Source organism: Rhea americana, unplaced genomic scaffold (assembly GCF_003343005.1).
Source record: "Rhea americana isolate MKP2758 unplaced genomic scaffold, rheAme1 scaffold_122, whole genome shotgun sequence".
NCBI lineage: Eukaryota > Metazoa > Chordata > Aves > Rheiformes > Rheidae > Rhea > Rhea americana.
The window spans coordinates 270,646-282,964 of NW_028185284.1; the positions used below are offsets into that span (position 1 = coordinate 270,646).

Consider the following 12,319-nt stretch of genomic DNA (forward strand, 5'->3'; position numbering starts at 1 on the left):
ACTTTTCTAAAATAATAATTCAAATTCCATACAGACAACTTTTTTTTGCTATTAGGCATCCATAAGTTTCCACTGTTGCTGCCCTTGTGATTTAGGCAAAGACTCATTAAACTGGAGAGCCTAACTCCCAGTCTCAACATAATACATCAGTGAGAAGTAATAACCTCTTTTATGAAGCAATACAGCTCCCCAGTTAAACCAATGACACATACTCCTGATTAAACAAAGGCATACATGGCTTTTTCCTAAGCATTTTTGAAGCAAATGGATGAATATATGAAAGAAAGAGAGAAGAATGAAAAAAACAGAATTCACAGAGAGAGCAGTAGAAACATCAGAGAGCGCCTGGATGGGCATTGGAAGTAAGGTCCTGAGAAAAGCCTCTAGAGGGAACTTCTTAAGAGCTGCAAATAGTCTCCTGCTATTTGACTTGCTCTTCAGTCAGAGAAATGAACGCTATACATTCCTTGTAAATAAAAACTGAATCAAAGATACCTGATTACATGAACAATTTACCTTCCTAAACAAAACGATCTGAAAGACAGATAACCACTCAGATTATCTGCAATAGTAGAAGTAGCAATAATGCTCTATTACATGTTTCTGATACTTCTGACTCCCCTTCTGGGAGGCAGACTTTCCTTTATACCTTTATAAATAAATATATATGTATAGCTTATATGTATTTTTTGAGAGAGAGAGCGAGAGAGTGAAARAGAGAGAGAGAGAGAAAGAGGGAGRGAGAGGGAGAGAGAKATATATATAGTTTCCATTCACAGGCTAGCACCACAACCACTTATTCATTCCTCTCATGCTTTACCTGCTGCATTTCAAGGCTGCCCTGATGCTAAAAATAGCTTCACATATCGCAGGAGGGTTGCTATAGATTCAGAATGCGTGATGTTAGGAAGACAGCTAAACCCCTGCTTGTGGAGGACAGAGATCCACGCGGAYGCGGCCCCGGGGCAGCTGTAGTACTGTGTGACACCTGGGCTGTGATGCCCTTTCTGAAGGATTCTCAGGCTCCAACACGGGGGTATTTATGTTGCTCTAAGACTGCACTGAACTGCAAACCTGAAACAAAAATTGTGGATGTGGCCACAAGTTTGAGCCTTTGTTTTTTAAACTTTAATGTTAGATCACTGTACCACAATACCTTCCCATATTAGTAGCCCACTAGCTTATCTTTGGCTGTGAAAGCAGTTTAACATTTTGTTGTAAGGACATATTTTTCTGGAGACATTGATGTCTCAAAGCAGGAAAATATCAAAATGCTTCCAACGGTTGTTCTTACTGTAGAGCTGAAAGGATAACTCATTGAGTGTTCAATTACCAGCAATGTTCATTGACAGCAGTGAAACTACATCTAAAAATTGCATTACAATCAGTTGGTCTGGACTTCTGGCAGTGTGTCCTCTAACACTGCTGACAAAGCTAATGGCAATTTTGGAAGTTACCTGCCTGTCACAAAGTAATGGATAATGTGAATGAATATATGCTTACATATAACTTTCCAACTAATATATTGCCTATACAGCAAAATGTGCTAGAGATAAGTATCATTTGATTTTTAAGGTTATCAAATCTGTTTTCATAATCTGTCTGCCAAAAACGTTTTGGAATTACAGGAAAGATTTTATTTTGCCAACATTGAAAATATGGAAATTTCGAGGACTGTCTTTAAAACATAGTTATCTCTGTCCTCTATGGTTAGAAGCATCTTAAAATATTTTCCAACTTTTAGAAATTACTTTCATACATTAGAATATCACAGGTTGCATCCTTTCAGGATAATGAAGATTAGATTAATGGAGATAAGAGCATCTGAATAAGACTTGCTTCCAAGTAAGGACAGTCTGAGCTTGAATTTCATGGGAAAATACGTTGGTTGAAGGGTAAATTGCAAAAATGAATGGATGGCAAAATATAGCTCATTAAAGTAACTGCTACCAGAAACATGGCAAAACAAAAAACTGAAATGAGTTTCATTCCACAGTATACATAAGCTCCCAAATATCAGGTTAATTTCTGTATACTGAATACCTTAAGCTTACTCAGTTACTTTCATCTTCTCCAAAATTAGCTGWTCTTTAGAAAATTACAATGAAAAGTAGAGGCTTAATAGAAAACTGTTTGTATGAAAAAGATGATGTAATGAGAAATTCATTACTGTGCATGCATGCTTCCGGAGTCCTGTATTAGGAACTGATTTAATGTTTTCTCTCTAGATACAAATTCTCCTGATTTTTAAAATTTATGGATTTATGGATGTATTATGCCTACACCTAAGTTAAATGAGGTAATCAGAAGAATATTTTCCTTTTGTGAACAGACTCCGATTATCAAAATGTGCTGAATACTGAGTCTGTTAAGGCTGGGGTTCAAAAAAGTGAAAACKGTGGCACGGATTGACTAAAACAAGATTGCATTAAATGTGTTAAAACTGATGGTMATACAACTTTAAATAACACACTGCAACTTTTAAGGACTGTATGTCTGAGGACAGTGTAATGTAGRTTTGAGAGACAATTCCATTATACGCTAAAGGAAATGGTGTTTCACTTAAATCCCACTTAAAGTCTTGACCCTTATCTTTCATGTGGTTATCTTTTATTTCTATTCAAGAGAGGCAGTCATCTAGATATGTAACTTAACATTTTAATATACTGCTTGCAAATTGAATGTGGTTTCAGCAAGTAGCAGATTCTCCCCTAAGCCTGAATATTTCTTTTTTCCTACTATAGACACTTTCCTCAGCAATTTTGTGAGTCTGTAATTTTTACTCTTAAAGTTGTGGATCTTGTGCAACTCTCTGTTGCTGGCTATAAAGAATGAAATTTGATATTTTTAATTAAGTTAGACTAATTGTTCTCATTTAGGGTAGTTATCTTTCCCTTTCCACTTAGGTGCCATAGAATGAATAGTGTCCTAGAAATACTTTCTATTATCCTAGATAATATTCCAGTATTTTATGTCTGAGTGACTTTTGTCATTAAATAACCCCAAATTGTATTTAATTTGAAATATAACCCCTATTATTTCCAAAATCTGGCAATACTCCTACTAACATAAGATCAGTTCTAGCCTAATGGATAGTATTAAATGAGGGCCCACAGTATAAGTGTGTTTGTAAAAAAGTGAAAAAAGAAATGTTTACTGATTCACTCCACTCCACTGCACTGAGCAGCCTCTTTATATCCCTGTGTCCTTCAGTTTCCAGGGGACGGTCAGCTACTGATAACTTCAACATGATACTCCGAGCCTCTAAACACTGTTACTGTACTACTTTACCATTTAAATTTTTACTGTTTTTTTTTTACTGCTACTCTTAGAATTACTCTTGGAATAACTGACTGAAATCGTAAGTGGAATAATGACTGATTCTGTCATCATTATGCCTTATTATGCTCTTACACGTGTGTGATTCCAAAGACTTGACTATCCCATGGTATATYGCCCATGGTCTCTGCTATGAAATATTTTAATATTTTCTTAAGACAATCAGCAGAAAACACTGTGATGAACATGCCTGACCAGCTGCATAGTACAGGCTGCAGAACTGACCTTTTTGATTCCTGGATTAAGACCTCAACTTTTGCTTAAGCTAAGGCACAACACATCTCGGAAAACAGAGGTGTTATCTGGAACAAATGCACATACAGGAATGAGACCTTATTTCTCTATTACATTCTATCTTAGACTGCAGAATCTGAGGCACCATATCTTTTTGAGGTTTTTTATAGCACTAGGTGCACTATCAGTGTACCAGCTTAAGAAACAAATGGCATACATATTGACTTGCTACTACTGAGAAGACACTGATCTGTCACTCATCTGTTTATATATCATAGAATCATAGAATCAGTAAGGTTGGAAGGGACCTCTGGAGATCATCTAGTCCAACCCCCCTGCTCAGTAGGGTCACCTAGGCATGGTAGACAGGGTTGCATCCAGGCAGGCCTTGAAGATCCCCTGAGAAGGASACTCCACAACCTCTCTGGGCAGCCTGTGCCAGGGCTCCGTCACTCTCACAGGGAAGAAATTCCCCCTCACGTTCAGGCGGAACTTCCTGTGCTTCAATTTCTGCCCACTGCCTCTTGTCCTGTCACACGGGACAACTGAAAAGAGTTTGTCCCTGTCCCCTTGACACCCTCCCTTCAGGTACTTGTACACACTGATTAGATCTCCCCTCAGTCTTCTCTTCCCCAGGCTAACTAGGCCCAGCTCTCGCAGTCGTTCCTCATAGGGCAGATGCTCCAGCCCTCTGATCATCTCTGTAGCCCTACGCTGGACTCTCTCCAGTAGCTCCATGTCTCTCTTGTCCTGGGGAGCCCAGAACCGGACACGGCACTCAAGATGAGGCCTCAGCAGGGCTGAGCAGAGGGGCAGGATCACCTCCCTCGACCTGCTGGCAACACTCTTCCTAATGCAYCCCAGGAGACCATTGKCCTTCTTGGCCACAAAGGCACATTGCTGGTCATGGTCAATCTGTCATCCACCAGCACTCCCAGGTCTTTCTCTGCAGAGCTGCTCTCCAGCAGGTCAGCCCCCAGCTTGTACTGGTGCCTARGGTTATTTTTCCCTAGGTGYAGGACYCTGCACTTGCCCTTGTTGAACCTCAYGAAGTTTCTCCCCGCTCAGCTCTCCAGCCTGTCCAGGTCTCTCTGTATGGCAGCACACCCCTCCGATGTGTCAGCCWCTCYTCCCAGCTTGGTATCATCAGCAAACTTGCTGAGGAGGCACTCYGTCCCCTCATCCAGGTCATTGATGAAAATGTTGAACAGGATGGGACCCAGTACTGAGCCCTGAGAGACGCCACTAGCCACAGGCCTCCAACTAGACTCCACGCCACTGATGACGACCCTCTGAGCTCTGCCTTTCAGCCAGTTCTCAATCCACTTCACTGTCCACTCATCTAACCCACACTTCCAGAGCTTCTCTAGGAGGATGTTATGGGAGACAGTGTTAAAAGCCTTGCTGAAGTCAAGGTACACAACGTCCACTGCTCTCCCCTCATCTACCCAGCCAGTCATTCCATCMWAGAAGGCTATCAGGTTGGTTAAGCAGGATTTCCCCATGCTGGCTACTCCTGATCACCTTCTTCTCTTCCATGTCTGGAGATGACATCCAGAATGARCTGTTCCATCACCTTTCCAGGGATGGAGGTGAGGCTGACTGGCCTGCAGTTGCCTGGGTCCTCCTTCTCACCCTTCTTGAAGACTGGAGTGACACTGACTTTCTTCCAGTCCTCARGCACCTCTCCAGTTCTCCAGGACCTTTCAAAGATGATGGAGAGCGGCCTTGCAACAACATCTGCCAGCTCCCTCAGTACCTGTGGGTGCATCCCATCTGGGCCCATGGATTGTGGMTGTCTAGCCTGCCCAGAAGGTCTCTAATCCTATCCTCCTCAACCAAAGGAAAGTCTTCCCTTCTCCAGACTTTCTCCCTCACATCCAGGCTGCAGGATTCCTGGGGGCTGCCCTTAGCAGTGAAGACTGAAGCAAAGAAGGAATTCAGTAATTCTGCCTTCTCTGTATCCCCTGTCACCAGGGCCCCCGCCCCATTCAGTAGCAGGCCCACAATTTCCCTAGCCCTCCTCTTGCTGCTGATGTATTTGAAGAAGCCCTTCCTATTGTCCTTGACATCCYSTGCCAGACTCAATTCCAAGTCCATATATATATTAAAGTCTTTAGATTCCATACATTCAACAGTAAATGATTTCTACCTTCCCTCAATTTTCATTTTAAGTAAATTATTAATAAATAAATACATAGTAGACAATGCACAAAATTGCATATGTATCAAGAGACAAGGGAATGGATATATTTTTCACTATGATTTAAACATGCAGTGGGCTGTAACCTTGCTCACATACTCATTTTACTTTCACAAAAGAAGTCTAGCAGGATACAATATAATTTAAAGAGAATAAATACTACAGTTACAGTGCTTGAGTTTTTTATATATTCCACCTCACCTTATTTTCCTTGTCTCTGTGCTAATTATGTTCTTTCATTTTTCCCTATTATATAACAACTCTGATATCAAACTGGAAAAGTAGATTTACTCTTCTCTTGGATTTATGTATGCAAATGCCATCAGCCATTTCCACCTAACAGATTTAGACATAAAACTAGGATTAAGCATTCTTTGCTTTCTTAGGAAAATGTTCATACCTTGTGGATTTTAAGCATAATGCACTTCTAAAATCTTCTCAAATGAAAACTGGAACACTCTGGAGGGGCTACTTTCTGTATTCCACTGATTTCAATGCAGACTGATAAAACAAACTATTTTGTGCACATTGATAATTATATTTTAATTAAATTCTTGACAGCTTAAAACCACGACACTTGTTTATGCATGCCTTCATGTGTGCATGATCTTTTAGTGGATTTTGTTCCAAGCATAGCTGCCAGACTGCAAGCTCTAGAGACCAAAATCACTTGCCAYACAACAAATATGGCAGAGACCATGKCAATTAAAGGACAACAGACAATATTCTACATCTTTAAATCTTTAGAATCTGTTGAATCTTTAGAATCTACCTCTTTAAATCTTYAGAAGACTTACTAGCTAAAATTCTTTACTTTTTTGCTGAAAAGTATTGTAGCAATAATAGGGTAGGTTACTTCCAATAATTATTTTTGATGAAAGTCTGCTTTATTATTTCTATAGCTGAATTAGTTAGTCCTTATAGGGGTATACTGGCACTATTTATGGTATAAATATTAACAAGGACTGGCAGCCTAGTTTATTTTAATAATTTTTCTTGGTTCTGGAAAGTTCCCAAAACTTTTAGGATCCAGGTTATTGCTAGGAATGTTCCTTAAGTGCCACTGAATGAATGAATGAATGAGACAATCTGGTTTTCAAGATATTATGTTTAAAATTYTTACACAACTCTATATTCATAGTCAAGAAATCTCAAATAAATATTAGAAATTAAGACAGTCATAATTCTTAACATTTATGTGATAYATTAGCATATTAGCAGGATAAGTAACACTACCATCAAAAAATATGCTGAGCATGATTTCAACTATCATCCAAAAGAATAAAGATTAAGGTTGTTACTCTGCCAACAACAACAACAAATATATTTTGTGAATTGTGCTTGAAGTTGAGGTGTCTTAGCTGCATCAAAGTAAGTGGAGCTAATAGATTAATTCAGTTTAGGCCATATTTTTTAGAATGTGGTCTAAACTGGGATTCTATCTACCAAATTGACCAGCTAAGAATGACAGTGCAGATTGCTCATATTTTGCTTCTTAAAGATTTTCAGAGCAACTGAAAGTTCAGCTCCATTTTTAATAAAAGTCTTTTATTTTTTGTCCTAATAGCTTAACATGGAACTTGAAATGTAGACAATTCTCTTCTTGAGCTTCGCATTACTGGTCACAAAACTAGTTCCCAAACTGTGGTCTGTAAGACCAAAGTTAAGTGCTCTGTAGCTGGCCACTGGAACCATTGCCTTCAGACAAAAGTCTGAAAGTGCATTAGCCCATAAGTAACTGTGATGTTTTGCAGTGATTTTTTACTCTAAATGCACAGGAGCCTGGAATAATGAAAGTATATGGGTCTGATTCTACTTCACATAACCTAAAATACCATCATTYTGCAGCCCTGCCTTTAGTTACACAAAACTGGGGCCAGATTTTCACAGGAACCAAGTTTGCCAAGTTGTTTATCATTTTTGAACGGGTAGTGTTCTAAAAATCTGTCCCTATTTGGTGTTTTTGACATTGGTCTCCAATGGTGTCACCCAGGAATAACTGAGAGGAAAATTGGAATTTAGGAAATTTAATACTCTTGTAATAGGATTAGATGTCACGTTATTATCACTGGTCTATCCTACTGATAAATAGAAGGCAATATAAATTATTTTGGTCACTTATGCAAGGATGTGGGATTCTCAAACACAGAGAAAAACTTACAAACCGATGCCATTTTTTCAAAGGCACTTTCCTAACAATAATTAGAAATGGTAACTGCAATTCCAAAATAGCATAAAATAGTACAGATATTATTGAAATAATGGATACAGTAGGAGGTTGTCTATGATATTTTTGGTAACATCCTACATAGGAAAATTACTTTAATTGAGTAAATTACTTTATCAGCCAAACAAATAAGACTGCATTTGCCTTTCATCACAGCAACATTGACATCTAGTGGCTAGTTAAACTCCAGGTTTGATATCCTTTCCATGGCAAAGCACGGAACATCACATTTCCTGAATTTGAGAGACARAATAAATACGCTTTTCAACAGCCTGTTCTCTTTGCATAGTCCCTAGACAATCACTGAATTACAGTAGTCTTTAATAACTAGCTTGTGTGGGTTTATTCATGGGAAGGGGTGAGCATGAGCCATCACTCCTGAGCACAGCCCCTGATTTCCCTGACTCTCAGGAAGTCTGAGGGCTTCTTGTTATAGATGTCATAGAACTGGTAAGGTTGGAAGGAGAGATCATCTAGTCCAACCCTCAAACAAGTGGCCCATATGGGGATTGACCCACAACCTTGGWATTATTAACAGCATGCTCTAACCAACTGAGCTAAACCTCAGGAACAATTCTGCATCACCCCTGAGGATTTACTTTGCTCAGGGCTTGCTGGCAGGTGCAATTCATCTCTAAAACTGTGCACAGGTACATCTAAAAGAAGAACTACTACACTTACTGAGCATCATTTTACCAGCTTATATGAACTTACATTTTTAATTYTATTTGCTTTTATACTAATTATTAGTGAACTTGAAGGGGGGGATGACAAATCAGGAAAATGACAGACCACAGGAGACTGTTATTCCTATGAGGATTTGAAAATAGATTCGGCAGCCTACGTAATAGACATGTTGGATACAGGAAGGTGCCAAAATCAAATTATGTTAGGAAGTCTAGTTTCTTCATTTTTCAACAAAATACTGGCTTAATAGAGAAAGAGGAAAGAATAGACATAATAAATCTCAATTTTAGTAAGACTTTTGATGGTTCCATATTACTTTCTCATAAYCAAATTTGAATGTAGTCTTAGATGCACTCCACAAACAAGTGTGATAATGGCTATAGTTGGCATTGGCCACCTTGCTCTCATTCTCCATACTGGTAGTAACTATCTTTCCTGGCCTGCTGGTAGGATCTGCTTCATTAAAGATCAGTGGGAATAACAAAGATCTAATTTTTTAACTGGCTAACCAGTTAGTCAGAGGCTACTGAATTAAACAATTTTACCAGCAGATCTGAGGAGAAAATAATGTCCTCCAGRAAAGCTGAGGTAATCATCCTTTCCATCTAAATACTGATGAGAGCTAAACAGCTGTGTTTAGTGTATCTTAAAAAAAATTTAAAGAGAAACCTAGAAGTCTGAAGGCAATCAAGAAAAATAAAAAGAAAGTTATCAAAAATATAACCTATACCAAAATATACCAAAAGGTTGAAGTACTTAGATTCCTTTAGCCTCAAAAAGAGAAAACTTTGGGCATATGTCTTTCAGTATTGAAAGATTTGGTATGAAAAGGATGATTGATTCTTGTCTTCTGCATCAGTTTAGGGCATTAAGACAATGTCTCAAGTAGCAACACAGATTTATCTTACATATTGGGGGAAAAAAAMCTTTATTATCTAAAAGGGTAATAGATTAAGCTATTCATGCTGCGAAATCTCCTATATTGGAGGCTTCTAGGAACAGCTCAATAAGTCAGGTACGGTCTTTTAAACTCTGCAGCTCTATGATTTAATACCTTCTTTAGGTGCATATGCATTGATAAAAGTGCCCTTCATAAAAATAAGGAGCATAAATTGAATAGTTTGCTTAAGTAATATATACCATTTCTCCTAAATGGTAAGAAAGGTCAGAGGTCTGTCCTCAGCACCGTAACRCCCATCACAGATGTTAAAATCGTCTCTCCAGCTCAAACAACACGAGTCAGTAAGTATACATAAATCTCTTGACRTCAGCAGACTTGTCATTGATTTAATGAATTTGAATGACTAAGAAGTGGCAAATTCAATCAAATAAATATGGCAATTTTGTCTAGTTCTTTGCTTATTGAGTCTAACTCAGTGGTCTGCATAATATRGTTCGCGATTACATGGAAGACTGGAAGAAAAGAGAGTAGTAAATCTAGAAGCTGACAAACWCTTAGGAGTATTTCAGAATCATGGGCTTTACCTTGTATTATTAAGAATATTCCTTCTTTCCAAAACTTTCTCTGAAATTGTTATAGTCATCAGAAAATGGGATGATTGAAGTTACATAAAGAATGTGTCAATGACTTGAAAGCAAAAAGAAAACATTTACTTCTTGAAGGCTTTAAAATTATGCCTGACTCAGGCTTTCTGGATACACTGGCTCTCAAAGTTGGCCCATTTTTAGATTTAGGGCAGCAGTAAAGGGAAAACTACAATGACTGTTAGTGTCCTTTGTGGGCCATGAAGTTCAGGGCTACTGTCATCTAAGAGTATGGTTTCACATTACTGCTAAGCTGATCTAATGGAGCGCTGCTGCTGAATGAAGAGCCCCTGTTTCCCACCTTCCCTTCCCTCTCCTGCTGTCTTAGCCCTTCCTKCTTTTTTTTGGCACTAGCACTGGTACTCATCAGATTGAAGAAGCTAGAACAGCAGACAAATAAGTTCTGCAGCTGATCAGCAATGGTCAGATGAGCATTCATGCCAAATCAGRAGGAGGAATGCCCTTTTCAGCAGCAGTGAACCCATAGACTGGCTCACCTGTAGTAAAAARTGGGACTCATAAAGTTTGGTTACACAGTCATTGCAATCCAACTGCATAGATCCCCGCTCCCCCAAAGGGGCGATGCCCACCTCACCTCCTTTTTTCCCCAGAGCCACRTGAGACCCAGATGAGATAACCGCCCTTCTTCATATCAGAGCATACTGATCATGGATTAAACTATGGACATCTTCCCACAGGATAAAGTTATAATCCATATACTAAGGGCTAAGCACAGGTCTAGTTTCAACTTCCAGTTTRCTTAGGCGGCCATTTCTAATCCATTTAGATAGCTATAGCATACAGTAACCTTTTTACACAAAGTAGTCAAGCTTGGGATATTTTCAAGCAGTACAGGCAGACACCAGAAAAAGCATAACATAGTAAGATGAAGTTATCTAGCTGTTATTCTTAGAAAACACTTTTTATAAAATAACTCAAGCATCTAAAACAGTTGCTAAATTTGGACTCGCTGACGAATTTTCTTCTCTCCTGGAAAGCTTTTTTCCTAAATGTGTTCTGTAGCCACAGCACACTGATGAGAGATTCYAGAACTGTAAATCTTCTACCTTTTCCCACTTTTCTTCAAAGTGCATAATCAATGATATGTTGGCCCAGTTTCCAGAATCATGTCAGGATTCATTCACACTAAAACAGTCTGCTATTTCCGTAAGAGAGGAACAACAGAAAGATGCTTGCTATTACGGTTTCTTGGGTATACATTATTTATTTTGAGATATTTAAATTATTAATTAGGATAATTCCATTTTTTGCAACACAGAGCCTGTGCCCTTTAGAAGAAATGGGCCACTTGCAATGGGACTTCCAACAGAATACTGTACACGCTCAAGGAAGCGTGCTGGAACACAACTCCTTTCCKCGGAAAGGAATCCGGCGTCACCGTTAAATCCCCTCAGAGCTGTAGTAACAGGGCGACGGACACACCTCATGCCGCAACCTCCCACCAGGGGAGGTCGAGAGAAAGAACACTTTTGTTCTTAAAAATAACATTCGGTAGCCAGGATAAGGAGGTAGGCTGTCTGCTAAGGTGTGTGACAGTCTCCCTACATAACAGCAACTAGCTATACGACTTRTATCTTTAATAACAAAGCAGTAGTACTCTAATTTTGAACATTTTCTGTACTACGTGTGTCTTCGGTTTAAAGCTCCACAAAACATTAGAAACTCTGATGTGTTCCAGAAGAAAATACGTATGACGGATTAGGCATTTTTGCCCTCAGGAGTCAAAGCGGCGGCGGGGGCATGGCGCGTCCCAAAGCCCGAGGCGCAGCAGCAYCGCCTCCGCGGCACCTGAGGCGCGACCGCGGGCGGCTGCCGCCTCGCTCGCCACCGCGGCGGGCAGCGACTCCTGAAACTCCTTTCCCACCCCCGCCCCCTCTCCGCGGGGCTCCCCCGCAATCCCCCACCTGCGGCCGGTCCTTCCTTCTCCTGCGAGAGGCGGGATCGCGGGCGGCGGCACCGCTCAGGCACCTCCGCGCCGGTGCGACGCGCGGCACCGCGCGCTAACGCGACCGCCGCCGCGCTCGGCCTGCGGCGGAGGGACGAGAGCGGCCGCGTCCCGCTCC

General features: G+C 40.1%; 1 protein-coding gene across 2 annotated transcripts in view; it reads right to left on the reverse strand.

The window, feature by feature from the left end:
• The window catches only part of LGI1 (leucine rich glioma inactivated 1), a 34,119-nt gene extending 21,887 nt beyond the window's left edge, over positions 1-12,232 (reverse strand). The window contains exon 1 of one of the 2 annotated variants that reach the window (XM_085325707.1): positions 12,161-12,232. The gene's annotated coding sequence lies outside the window, so the exon portion shown is untranslated. The remainder of the gene's footprint in view (positions 1-12,160) is intronic. The other variant, XM_085325705.1, reaches the window with a different exon arrangement.
• Between the last annotated feature and the right edge of the window lie 87 nt (positions 12,233-12,319).